The sequence below is a fragment of the Podarcis cretensis genome (genome assembly GCF_951804945.1).
Source record: "Podarcis cretensis genome assembly, chromosome: 9".
In the NCBI taxonomy this organism is placed as follows: domain Eukaryota; kingdom Metazoa; phylum Chordata; class Lepidosauria; order Squamata; family Lacertidae; genus Podarcis; species Podarcis cretensis.
In genome coordinates, this window is record NC_137178.1 from 40,798,374 (window position 1) to 40,811,619 (window position 13,246).

The following is a 13,246-nucleotide window of genomic DNA, read 5'->3' on the forward strand; positions in this document are numbered from 1 at the left end:
TCCCCTCATGTACCCTGCATGCACAAGAAGAGACTCTGACAGGAGGAAGAACTGGATGTGATTTTCCCACGGGATGAAAATCAGCTATGGGGAGGTAATTGAGAAGTACAACAGCAAGGAGAAAACAGTTAAATACCTCTGCTTCTAGCCTTCTCTCCACCTTAACTGGCAGCCTCCCAAAGCTGCTTTTGCTTAAATTGTAGAAGTTAGAATAAATATACACGATTGTGTGCTAGGTCTCCTTTGGTGTTGGTCAGCTGCCTTCATAACAATAGCAGTAAAACAACATTATGTTCACATCCACACCAAACATTTGAAGCACTCTTATGCTACCTTAACAATGGAGAATTCTGGGAACTGTAGTTTGTTTAGGGTGCTGATCTCACAGAGCTATAGTTTCCATAACCCTTAATGAACTTGGGTTCCCACAATTCTCTGCTGTTAAACTGGTATAAGAGTGCTTTAAATGCATGGTGTGGATGTGGCCCTTACATTCACAAATCTCTTGATAGTGGATCCTTCAGTTTCAGAATCTTCAGCGTACAGATTTGAGCTGTCCAAAATAAAACGACCTAAGAGAACACTTCCCCCAAGAGACAACTGATCAAAGATCAAAGAAAGCTGTGTTTTAAATAGCAAATCAAGCTTGGTTAAGTCACAGATTTTCTATCCTGCTGTAGTGCTGATCAAACCCTTTTACTTCCTGCTTAAGTGCTAATCATTATTATCACTGCGGTTAGCTGTTACATGCACTATCAGTAATTATATATCAATTAATTTTCAAGATGGACTCCCTTATTAAAAACACATTTCATTTTCTTGGCACTCTGTTATTTGGATGTGGAGAGAAAGTGAATTGGGATGCTTAGGCAGTCACAGGCTCTGTAGCTATAGTTACTACTGCTGCGTCTATTATTGCCAGTTACTATAAGCCTTGAGGAATGGAACGGTGGTAAGATGGGACCAGTTTACTTGCAAGATCGCCACACGTCGCATATGCCCACTTGACCACTTTGATCTGTGGAACTGGTGCTGTTACAACTGATACATAATACTCATTCTGCATTTGTAAGACATCCATCTTTCAGTGTGGGAGCAACCACACTTTGGAACTCCCTGCCTATATGTCTTTAAGACACATGTCTTAAAACATGTGTTTTAATCTGGTTTTTTAGCTTATTGTTGATTTTTGATTTTTAGTTTTTTATTTATACTTTTCAAATATATACATTTCATTAATTTTACCATCCATTTAACATTTCAAAATTTGACTTCCTTCCCCCTCTTTCTGCAGTTCCTTAAATTTATATTTTCATATCTTCTACATATCCAAATTCATCTAACTTGCTCATATAATCTACTGTAAATATATAGTATTATAAAACTGCAGGTTGTTACAATAATCTTACTGATGTTTTTATCTGTTTACAGTTTATCTGTAAATATTCAATATGCCATTTCCTTTCTTTTATAAAATGTTTGTTATCTTGATTTCTTATTCTTCCGGTAAGTTTTGTCATTTCTGCCATAAGTTTTTGTATCCATTCTTCCTTTACTGGGACTTCTCCTTCTGTCCATTTTGGGGCAAGTAACATTCTTGCTGCTGTAGTAGCATACATAAATAAATTTCTATACAATTTAGGTAGTTCTGTCCCTTCCAAAAAGAAAAGCTTATTTATTCCAAAAATAAAAGTTATTTTGAACATCCTTTTTAATTCATTATATATCATTTCCCAGTAAGCTTTAACCTTAGTACAAGACCACCACAGCTTATTGATGATTTTAATAATTTTTTGAAAACTTTAAATAGTTGTTTTAAACTTTTTAAACAGATAATTTTACTGTACTGTTTTTTTTTGTAAACTGCTTTGAAATTTTCTTACAATCAAGCAGTATATAAATCTTGCAAAGTAAGTAAATCAATAAGCAAATTATATTTTTTTATAGTTGCCCACAGAGTAAGATTAGAGCTGATTATTTTTGCTCAGAATGCAATGTTTTCATTTTCATTTCAAAAGCACACTTAATATCATGCAGTCATCAGCAAAAGAAGAAAAAAAGCCAATTTATTGTTTTAAAACTGGCCGCAGATGGGCATCAGTGGTGACACAGACACGAGCACTGAGATGCTTCCACACTAAAGAGAGGGCTGTTAATTTTATTTGCGGCAGAAAACAGGGGAGCATGCTCATTCGAGATACTTGTATCATTTTTAAATCAAGGCCATCTTTTTCTCAGTGGTAAACATGAAATGTTTTTAAAGGCCAGACTTAGCATAAAATCTATTGGTTGCTATGGAGACCACTTACCACACAGGACTGCACTCTTGTGTTCGACTCTGTGATTTTCTCTATTCAAAGGTTCAGCATTGTCAAAAAAACAAATTACTTTTTTCAGTTGTTTATCTCAAAGTTCATTATGGGAAAATGCATTGCTATTTTATTCATGTGTAGATAAGAGAAATATCAGAAATCACTTGAGCGCTATTCTTTGAAATTTCACACTTTGGGAATAATTAGAGCAAAATTGTCTATTGTCGGGAAATGAAAAGGATTCCGATTTGGGTGTGTCTGTTTGTATGGAAGTGAAGCAAAAACAGGCACCTGGAAGCTGGATCCCAGCAAAATTATACAGTAATACAGCCTTTCATGCTTACACTACACTTAGGAGCAGTGGCGTGAAAAGAATAACCAAGGCCTGATAGACTGAAACTTTTTGCCTGAGGTGTTTCCTTATGAAACAAAACGTGAGTTCAGGACTACTGTTTGTTGAATTATTCAATGCTATCTTTTGCATCACATATCTTCAGGGTTGAAACCAGTCGGGTTCTGATTAGCAGCAGCACAGATTTAACTGGCTACAAATGTCGAAAACATGTACATCTGCTTCTCCTCAAGCACTTGCTTAATTAGGAAGATATAAATATTCAGGCTTCATTCTCCTCCATGCTTATCTTTTCTCTAAACACTTTCCATCCCATTTATACAAGAGGGCTGTGGATCCTGAGAGATGCTGAGCCAGATCTGGTAGAAGCAAAAGCATATCCAGCTCGTAGCTGCTTTAATCTGAAGTGGGCTCTCAGCACCTCACAGCTTCTGCACAAGAGGTAAAAATCAATAGGAGCTGCTACGCTACCTAAGGGTATCCTACTGATTGACTTCGCCAGCTTTACTGCTCATTTTGCTGTAATGATGTGTTATAATTCCTAAGGAGTGTGTGAGCAGTTACTCCTTCATTTAAGTTTCTCTTCTGCTGAGCTTTTTGGAGACAATTCTAACAGGATGCGCCCCTCCCCCAGAGGATTATATGGAGAAGAATATGTGAGGGAATTTTGAATACCATTTTTAAAAAGAAAAGAAAAACCAAGCAGCCCTACAAATGTATGGCTATGCTAAGTACACTTCTCTGAGCAGTAAGAAGTTCAGAGAAGCACACTTGCTTGGACTTAGGTCCTGTTGGAATGAAGGCACAGAGACTTCTTGGCATTTTGTATTTGGGTTTATTTACAAATATGCAGGTTGAGCATAAGTAGAGGAACTGTCTGAATACACCAGCAGACAGTTAGTAGCCACTGCTCCCACACCAGCTCTCCAGACAAACAACTCACATCCTTGCATACTAAGCCCTAACTCTGTCTGACTCACAGACTGCACACAGACATAACTCTATGCACACCCAGGCTAGATGGGGGAGAGAAATAAGGATGAGCCATCTCATTTAACCATCACCCTATTAAGCCATCTTAACTCCCATGAGGACACACCACATGAATATTGTGTGCTATCAACACTGAAGTCTGCAAGGCTTTCCTGAAAAGGGGGCAAGGGAATATCAATTCCCCAGTGATATCCCTGTTCACAGAAATCTGATAAGAACCCAATATCTGAATGACTTCTACTGCTCTTATTTTGGATCTTACTGCTTCACTGACAGCTGGGGAAAAAACTCCCTGGTTTCAGTGATCTACCTGCTGAAAAATCAATGGTAGAATTCAAGTGACAGTCCCTGAAGCTGCACAATAATGTATTGTTTTTACAAAATGATTATTTTTTTAAAAAATATTTTTTATTAAATATTTTATTGGGTTGCAAAATGATATTTGTAAAATGTGTAAAATACTGGAATTTCAATTTATTTATTGCCAAAAGAAAAATCTAATCTACTTCAAATTGTCTACAAGACAATAGTTTCATAGTCAAATCCCTGTTTCACCAGAAACCAACTGTACAGTATAGTGCATTGATAATTAACATGCTGAAAACATGCAATTAAGACAAATGGGATGAATGCATAAGGCAACACAAAAGCATAATTTCATTGTGTAGCTATTGTCAGGCTCTTCAAGAATCATTGTGCAATTTGGTCTACTCCCATGCTTCTATTAACAGAGTGTGGGATGTTTCCGCACTGCATGCTAAGTGACTCAGACAAGCAGAAGGCCTTTAAAAATGTGCCAATTCAAAAGGTCCACTGAAAATCTAGTTAGACAAAACTAACAGGTATGAGGACTCCGCTAGGAAGAATAGCATCCTCATGACTTCAGACCCTCTAAGAAAACCCTATCCTGTAACTTTCAAAGATTCCATTCCAGATCGCATTTTACCTTCCCTGTTAGTGGTGGCAGCGCATTATTAACAGCAAGGCATAAAAGCAGGAGCTGCCAATGTAGTGGCTTCCAGATATTGATGGACCACAACTCCCATCATCCCTGACTGTTGTCATGCTGCCTCAGGCTAATGAAAGTTGCAGCCCATGAAAATTCTGGAAGGTGAAAGATTTAAGAGCTGTTTTGTGATTACCTTTTGATAACTACAGCAATGTTAGCAATACGTCAAATAATCACTTCTTTTAAAAGAGGAGAAATTTGAACCCATTCAGTTATAGGATACAGCTGTTCACTGACATTTTATTTAGTGTAGCTTCAAGTTGTATAGACTTCAGGTATCCTTTGCAATGACCAGGCAAATGTGTTTTACCACTCTACACAGAGTCATCCAGCTCCAAAGTATTGGTGAAGCTTGAACTAACCACAGGGCATAATACCTTACCACATCAATTTTGCCTAAATGGCACATCTCTAAAGGGCATAACCTTTAAAGCATAACCTTAAGAGCTTTAGTTTCCCAGCATTTTGTAGCTTGAATGAACATGTAATGAACATGAATACAGAGGTACCTCAGGTTACAGATGCTTCAGGTTACAGACTCCGCTAACCCAGAAATAGGACCTCGGGTTAAGAACTTTGCTTCAGGATGAGAACAGAAATTGTGCTCCAGCGGTGTGGCAGCAGCAGGAGGCCCCATTAGTTAAAGTGGTGCTTCAGGTTAAGAACAGTTTCAGGTTAAGAATGGACCCCCAGAACGAATTAAGTTCTTAACCCGAGGTACCACTGTACAACATATAAAACTGAAATATTTTTGCTAATTTAATTGTTTACAGCAATAACTACAGAAATATTTGTTGTCAGGGAAAATAGCTAAATGCAGTCAGAAAGACAGTACCCTCCTAACAGTATCCAAATAGCTAACACATTCAAAACAGGCTTGAGGGGGCAGGAAATCAACATGAATTATTTTTATAATAAAAACTTAAAGCAAATCAATTTTGACACCACTAAAGATTGCAAAATCTGTGTTGCATTTGACTCTGACAATTTAAACTTCTTGCAAGCTTCCTTTTTCAGTTCTGATTTAGCAGGATCACTTAGAGAGCAAGAATGTGGTTTGCCCCCCATGTCCTTTCAGTAGCTGCTTCTTTCCAGAGATTGCCAACAAGGTTGCCAGACAAAGAGAGTTTAATAGGATAGCAACAGATGCAACTGGGTATAGAATTTTGCTTGTGTGTGGAACACAAGCCACAAGTGGGACTCTGCTCGACTTGCCCTCTCTGTGCTCCCAGATCTGCTCACCTGCTTACTTTGAATGAAAGATTTATGCAGAAGATGCAGTTCTGATCTCACAGACACATCTGGGTCTTAAGCATTCACCGGCTGGATTTGAATCTCTAACCACTGTTTGCTAGAAATTTGGTTACAACATTTTATAAGAAGAAGGTTAGATGTTCTTGGGTCTTGCCTGACTATAGACTCAATCAAGTTAATCCATATACATATTTGGTTGTTTTGTATCATGACTCAGATAACTGGAGTCCTAGTGAAATTGGGAAATGCTAAAGCCAAAGTACTGCAGCAATAGTATTTTTTATTTGCAAAGGGCAAGAAATCCCTCCCCTCGGTTTTCAGAGCCAACATTGTATCTCATATTCTCTTTGGAACTCCTATATGGTTTCCAGGCCTTAAAGACTCTTTAGAAGTTCAGTCCTTCTTTCTCAGATCTATATTTGGCATGCCTTGATGTGGTGCTAGAGCTGCTCTCAGTTTGGAAGCCGGTCTTGACTCCTTAAGTAATCTGGCATGGACAGGCTCTACTCACTTTTGACTTTGTGACTGGCCTTCATAGTACAAGTGATGATGGGCAGTTATGAATATACCTGGAAGAGAAAAAGGGTGAAAGAAATCTTCCTGGGTGGGCTGTGTCCTCCTTATTTGTTATTTATGAATGGGTACCGGCCAGAGGTGGAGCTGTGGGTTAAACCACAGAGCCTAGGACTTGCCGATCAGAAGGTTGCCGGTTCGAATCTCCACAACGGGGTGAGCTCCCGTTGCTCGATCCCTGCTCCTGCCAACCTAGCAGTTCGAAAGCACGTCAAAGTGCAAGTAGATAAATATGTACCACTCTGGCGGGAAGCTAAACGGCGTTTCCGCACGCTGCTCTTGTTCACCAGAAGCGGCTTAGTCATGCTGGCCACATGACCCGGAAGCTGTACGCCGGCTCCCTCGGCCAATAAAGCAAGATGAGCGCCGCAACCCCAGAGTCGGCCACAACTGGACCTAATGGTCAGGGGTCCCTCTACCTTTTTTACTGGCCAGATTTACTACCACAGACATTTCTTTATTGATTCATAAGAGACTGGGAGCTATGTTCTTCTGGTCATTGGGTCTGTCTTGTTCAAAGTTTAACAGACTCTAAGAATGGGATGCCTTTCTTATGCTGGCTATATGCTCCACAGTATATAAAAGCTTTGTCAGGAGCACATATTAATGTCTTACTATCTAAGCTCTCAGAAGGCAGATATGAGGGTCCCAGTAAATAATATATGTAGCCCCTGCAACAGAGATTAGGTGAAGAAGGTCTCACATTTTTTTTTTTAAACTTAGTATTCTGCAGGAGGTTAGATTTTTTTTAAAAAAATAATAATACAGTATTCCTTTATGCATCTTCCTCCAGGTCATTCTTCAGAATGTCTGCTGACCATTTTACTTGACTAATATTTTAATAACAAATCAAATTGCGAAATAATAACAATAATATATTAGCATTGCTCTGTGGTTGCATTACTTAAATAAAACTATTCAGCTTAATTCAATATTTAATTCAATTTTATCTACTGCTGTAATTTTTACACATTTTGTGTAATCAAATTCTATTTATATGATGTTGTTCTACTATTTGTAGTCTATGAAGCATAAATAAATGACTGTCTTCCACAAACCTGAGGGTTCCTTCAAGCCTGCTGATGCATTCCTATTGCACATGGATGGTTCTGTTTGGGCTATAAAAGGATCTGCACATCAGGTGCATTTGCGGTTTCATAACAAGTGAGGACTCTGCACAACAGAGAATATAAGAGGCTTTGAACAGCAAATCCATGGATGCAATCCTATTTTCAGGAAGATGATTATCATGCTTTTGGAGAAGATATTTCAAATCAAGCTTGCATTTTTCTTGGTAAAGCTATAGTAATTTTTCCTTGACATGTAACAATCTGATGCTTTTGGACACAAACTAGAAGAAACAGGCAAAATTTAAAGTTTGATAAAACTAAGATAAAGTTGGCATTTATATGTTACAGTTACTTTATGTTTGTTTATTTGTTTGTTTATTTGTTAGTTGCCTAATACATAATGTTTCTTTAGGTGAGATAAGTCATATCTATACCATGCATTTAAAGCACAGGACTCCCCACCCCCCAAAGGAAAGAAAAAAGAAATCATGGGAACTGTAGTTTATCCCACAGAGTTACAAGTCCTGGCACACTCAACGAACTACAGTTCCCAAGTCTTTGGGGGAAAGCCACATATTTTAAATGTGCTTCAAATGTATCTGTGGATACACAGATACATGTGTGGAAAAATCAAGTTTAAAAACTCTTCAAATTCCATGAAATGCCCAATCCATTACTTCAAGCAAGCCCTGGTTGAGCACATCCATCGCCATACCTGCTGAAGATGAAAAGGAGAAACACAGTTGCACCTCATCAGTATATAGATGACACAACACACTCAACTACTGGGTGATTCTACACAATGAGATGTTAAATTGCATGGGGGATGATGGCCTGTGGGGACTCAGGGTTTCTCCTCCAAAACCACCACTTCCTACACTATCCAGACTGGAGCTGAACCACCACAGAATAGTGTGTCCAGTTCAAACAATCACCTCAGAGGAATATCATCAACGATGGTATTGCAGCTGTTGAGAGATCAAGGAAAATCATCAGGATCACACCTCTGTCTCTCTCCTGATATAGGTAGTTGTACAGTGGTTTCTGTGCTTAATATGTGGTTTAAAGCAGGGATAGAAGACTCATCCCCCCCCAATAATGTTTTGGACCACAACTCTCAGCATATTAGTCATGCTGGCTAGAGCTGAAGGGAACTGGGAGTCCAAGAACATATGGAGGGCCATAGGTTCTCTACCTCAGAGCCCTAATTTTTATTTTGGTCTTTTTTGCCCCACAAACAAATCAATGCTAACCATAAATAAACCATTATAATTAATCAATTAATGACACATCCCACATTACAGTGTTAAGGGCTTATCCACATTTTCTCTTGCCCCGCTGCTTTCCCCTGGGTAAAACTGCTACTTAGCGTTCAATCGGATCAAACTGCAATCGGGTTTTCCAGGGGTTGCTGTATGCTCCAGTTTAGAGCTAAAGAGTTGGTTTTCACTGGGAAAGGAGCTGGACAAAGGGAAAACCACTCAGAGGCACGCTCTTTAGGCACAGGACAAGCGGAAATGTTGATGAGCCGTAAGATGAAGGAGCCAGAAACTTTATAACAATGAAATTAAAGGCTCTGGGATTTCAAAAAAGTAACATTTCTTTGAGAGTAGCTGTGCTAGTGTGCTGCAGCAAAAGCCACAACATTCTCTTACTTTATTTATTGAAGCAGAAGGTTTTGGGTTAGATCATGTCAAAGAGTGAGAGAATGAAAGTGGCTTTGACTATGTACTAAACACATCATATTTGTATTGCTATATTTTCCTATTCAAGGACAAGAGGATTTCATCCAGCTATGTAACAGTTTCCTGCCTTCTGAGAGCTAGTCATTGTTCGCTGCTAAAATGCCAAGGAAGTGGGAGGTTTTCTTTATATATATAGAAAAAATGTGTATCCATAGGAGCTTGTCATCATGCAGCTGGTGGCAAATCCCTTTTTTGAAGAAGCATGTTACAAAATGGCCCAGGAAAAATAAACGGATGGAAAGGAAAGCAGAAATGATTGTCAAAAAGCAATCTTGGGAATAGGATTAGCACACACACAAACTTTTATAGGCCTCCCAAAAAAAAAACAAAAAAACTGCATGGTTTTTCAAGGAGCTGATCTGGAGGGTCATTCTCAGGAAATGTCAGATCTCAGAATATTTTAACATAAACATGCTTCATCGGGGTAATCTCAAAAAGAGATCAATCATTAAAATGAATCTAGTTTAAAAATTGCATGTGTATAGACATAGATGTATATATTGTAAACCATCCTGTGATCCTTGGATGAGGGGCAGTATAGAAATGCAAGAAATAATAATAATAATAAGTATTTACATAATATTCCAAGGGTAGAATATATTTATAGATGTCTAACCAAGTATCACTAAAAATCATACACAGCATGGACATTTTCAAAAATCATTATTATTTGCTTCTTTCATTAAAGGTAACTTACTTAGAAGTACTGCTATGTACTTACTGCATACTTACTTAGAAGTACTACTATGTTTAATGCAGTGCTTTTCTTTTAGAATAAAAAAGGTGTCGGTACCACTTTGTACCATTGAGTACCCTCAGGGGGGAAAAAGCTCTGGTTCAATGTGGTGTTCAACCCCCAGCTAAGGATAGGGTTGCACCCTTCCTATAACTGCAAATGGAAGAAGAGCCTGCTGAATCAGGCCAGTGGTCCATCTATTGCAACATCCTGTTTTCACAGTGGCCAACCAGAGAAGCCCACAAGCAAGATATGAGAACAGCAGCACTCTCCCCTCCTGTGGTACCCAGCAAATGGTATTCAGAAGCATACTGTCTCCAGCTATGGAGGTAGAACACATCCATTGCATATGTATTTTAGGGCATTTCATTCTTGTTTGTACACTTAAATGGTTTTTGTAAGTTGGTTGGAGTTCTTTATTCTGAACAAAAGTGACTAATAAAGATAAATAATATTAATTGTTGCAGTAGTTGCCACTGATAGCTTCATCCTGCGCAAAGTTGTCTAATCCTCTTTTTAACACCATCTAAACTGGTTATTTATTAGGGACGCGGGTGGCGCTGTGGTCTAAACCACTGAGCCTCTTGGGCTTGCCAGTCAGAAGGTTGGCGGTTCAAATCCCTGCGACGGGGTGAACTCCTGTTGTTCGGTCCCGGCTCCTGCCAACTAGAAGTTCAAAAGCACGTCAAAGTACAAGTAGATAAATAGGTACTGCTCCGGCAGGAAGGTAAACAGCATTTCCGTGCGCTGCTCTGGTTCACCAGAAGCGGCTTAGTCATGCTGGCCACATGACCCAGAAGCTGTACGCCGGCTCCCTCGGCCAGTAAAGCGAGATGAGCGCCACAACCCCAGAGTCGTCTGCGACTAACGGTCAGGAGTCCCTTTAACTTTTTAAATTGGTTGTTACTACAATTATTATTTTTCTGAGTGGTTTGGGGAGCTTGGGATTTGTTAGGTCATACTGCTGCTGGGCATACACTTTGCCTGATTTGCTTGTTGCCTGGACACCTTGCCAAGTGGGGAAACTTTATTCTCTCCGAAATGAGGCCGACTCAAGGATGGAAGCGTCCTGGAAGAGGAGGCAAGCCCAGTGACTCTGTACGCAACCATAATGGAAAATGCCACAATGCAACGTAGCCTTCACTTTGTCACTAGCTAAAAAAAGATGTATTGCTGAATGCCATTAGTTATTTTTATAATTTCCATCTGGGGTTTCCAGAGACTTTAAGCCAGATGCAAGATGACAGTGCACCTGCAGGCACCTTTAATAGTTGGGATTCTTCTACACAACTATTAAAGGTGAAAAACCTCTGCCTTCTGCACATGGCAGTAATGCGAGAAGAATAACATTCACTTCAGAACTGGAGGGGTTTGTTCCCAAGGAAGAGAGCAGTCCTGTGTCCCAGCAGATAAGAAAAGGGAAATAGTGTTGGTAGAATAACAGACTCACTTGGCACAAAGGCCGACCCCACAACCACCTCATTAGCAATGGTGCCAAGAAAGTCAGGCTGGCATATCCATGAGCTTTGCTATCCCAGGTTTTTAATTCAACCAGGCATTGCCTTTATATGTTGACATCTTTGTTTAGCCATGATTTGTTTAACTCTGCCAGGTTGGTGTTGCTCTCTACCTTCAAACTATCTCTTTTTACAAGGAAGTGTCACCAGGAGGTAGGAAATATCTGCAATTCATTTGCTTACTCATTCGTTTGAATTTGTTCTCTGTCACCAACTTTTGTGAAATAAGTGTCACCTATTATTTCTTCATTTATAGGAAGAAGCATCCATGGCAGAATCAGCAGGAGTTTTTCATCTTGCAGTGACATTTCCCTGTAAAAATTAAAAGTCTAAACTCCCTCCTGTTTTGACACAAATGTTAACTATACTCATTTTAGCCCGTAGCTGAAACATAGCCTTACTACATGCACATATATCTCATTCCTTTGCTACTAAAAGAAAGGGCATTTGGTCTGTATGTATAGAATCTAATCTATGACAGTGTTTGCAGCGAAGGAATTTAAGATAAAATAAATCATATCCTCACAGCAAAGTAGTTCTGTCAATATACAAACAAGGTCTAACAATCTCCTCTTAAGTTAATGGGAAACTGTCACCATTATAATTAGAGCCAAATTGAACTTTACTTTCCATACTTGTTTACTTTGTCCAATCATCAAATGTAAATGAATGAATTAATTGAAAATGACATTCATCTGTGAATATTCATTTCCATCTGTAATGCAGAGGGAAAGTTGTCTAAAGGTTTTTGTTGACTTTTAGAGACACCAGTGGGCTATATTAAGGAAAATGAGTTTTATTATTAAAAACAGACATGTTTACTAAAAAGATTTAAACAACAATTAACAAAATGAGCTAGTGAATATATCCCTAAACTGGGAACAATTCAAACATGTCTATAGTAGCTTCCCACTGACTTCAGCCAAATGTCACAAAATGTAGCTTTCGGCTGGTGCTGCAGAGATGCAGCAGTTCAAACGTTTAATACAGACCTGACGTTCACTCTTCAAGTGTCTGTAGCAATAGCCAGAGAGACTACATCTGTACTCTTGATTATGTGGAATTACTTGAAGAGTAGCATCAGACTGAAAAATATGAGTTCAGAATTTAATGTTTGGAAATATTCTACAGCCAACAGATTGGTTAAATGAAGGAAACACATTCCAAGGGCAGTACTAGAAACCTCAATGACTATAATTTAAGCCAGCGCAACAAAACACTGGAAAAATACTCTGCAGTCAGAAAAAGATTTTCATGAGCAGCAGAATGAAAACATCATCCAATTTATCTTTTCTACCATTATGCATATGGCTCTGTAGCATTTCTGTAATAAACAAAATGCCCTATATTTGGCCTTTGAGGAAGAATGAGGATCTATTTTTTTCCTGTGCCAGAGTGTCCTAACATGCTGGCAACAGAGCTAACAGGATATTTCTCATACATCCACACCAGCTAAGGATATGGAATAAACCCAAACAGAGGGATATAAATTTCAGACAGGTTTACAAACCATATCTAAAAATTTATGGTCACCAGATTAGAGCAGTATGGATGATATCGATTTTGCTGTAAACATTTACACCTTAGACACAATTAAAGCAGTAAGGTAAAAAAAATAAATGCAGTGAGATGTACTACAGCTGCTACTGCTACTGATAACACCACTGTTAGTGGTAATATTGAAA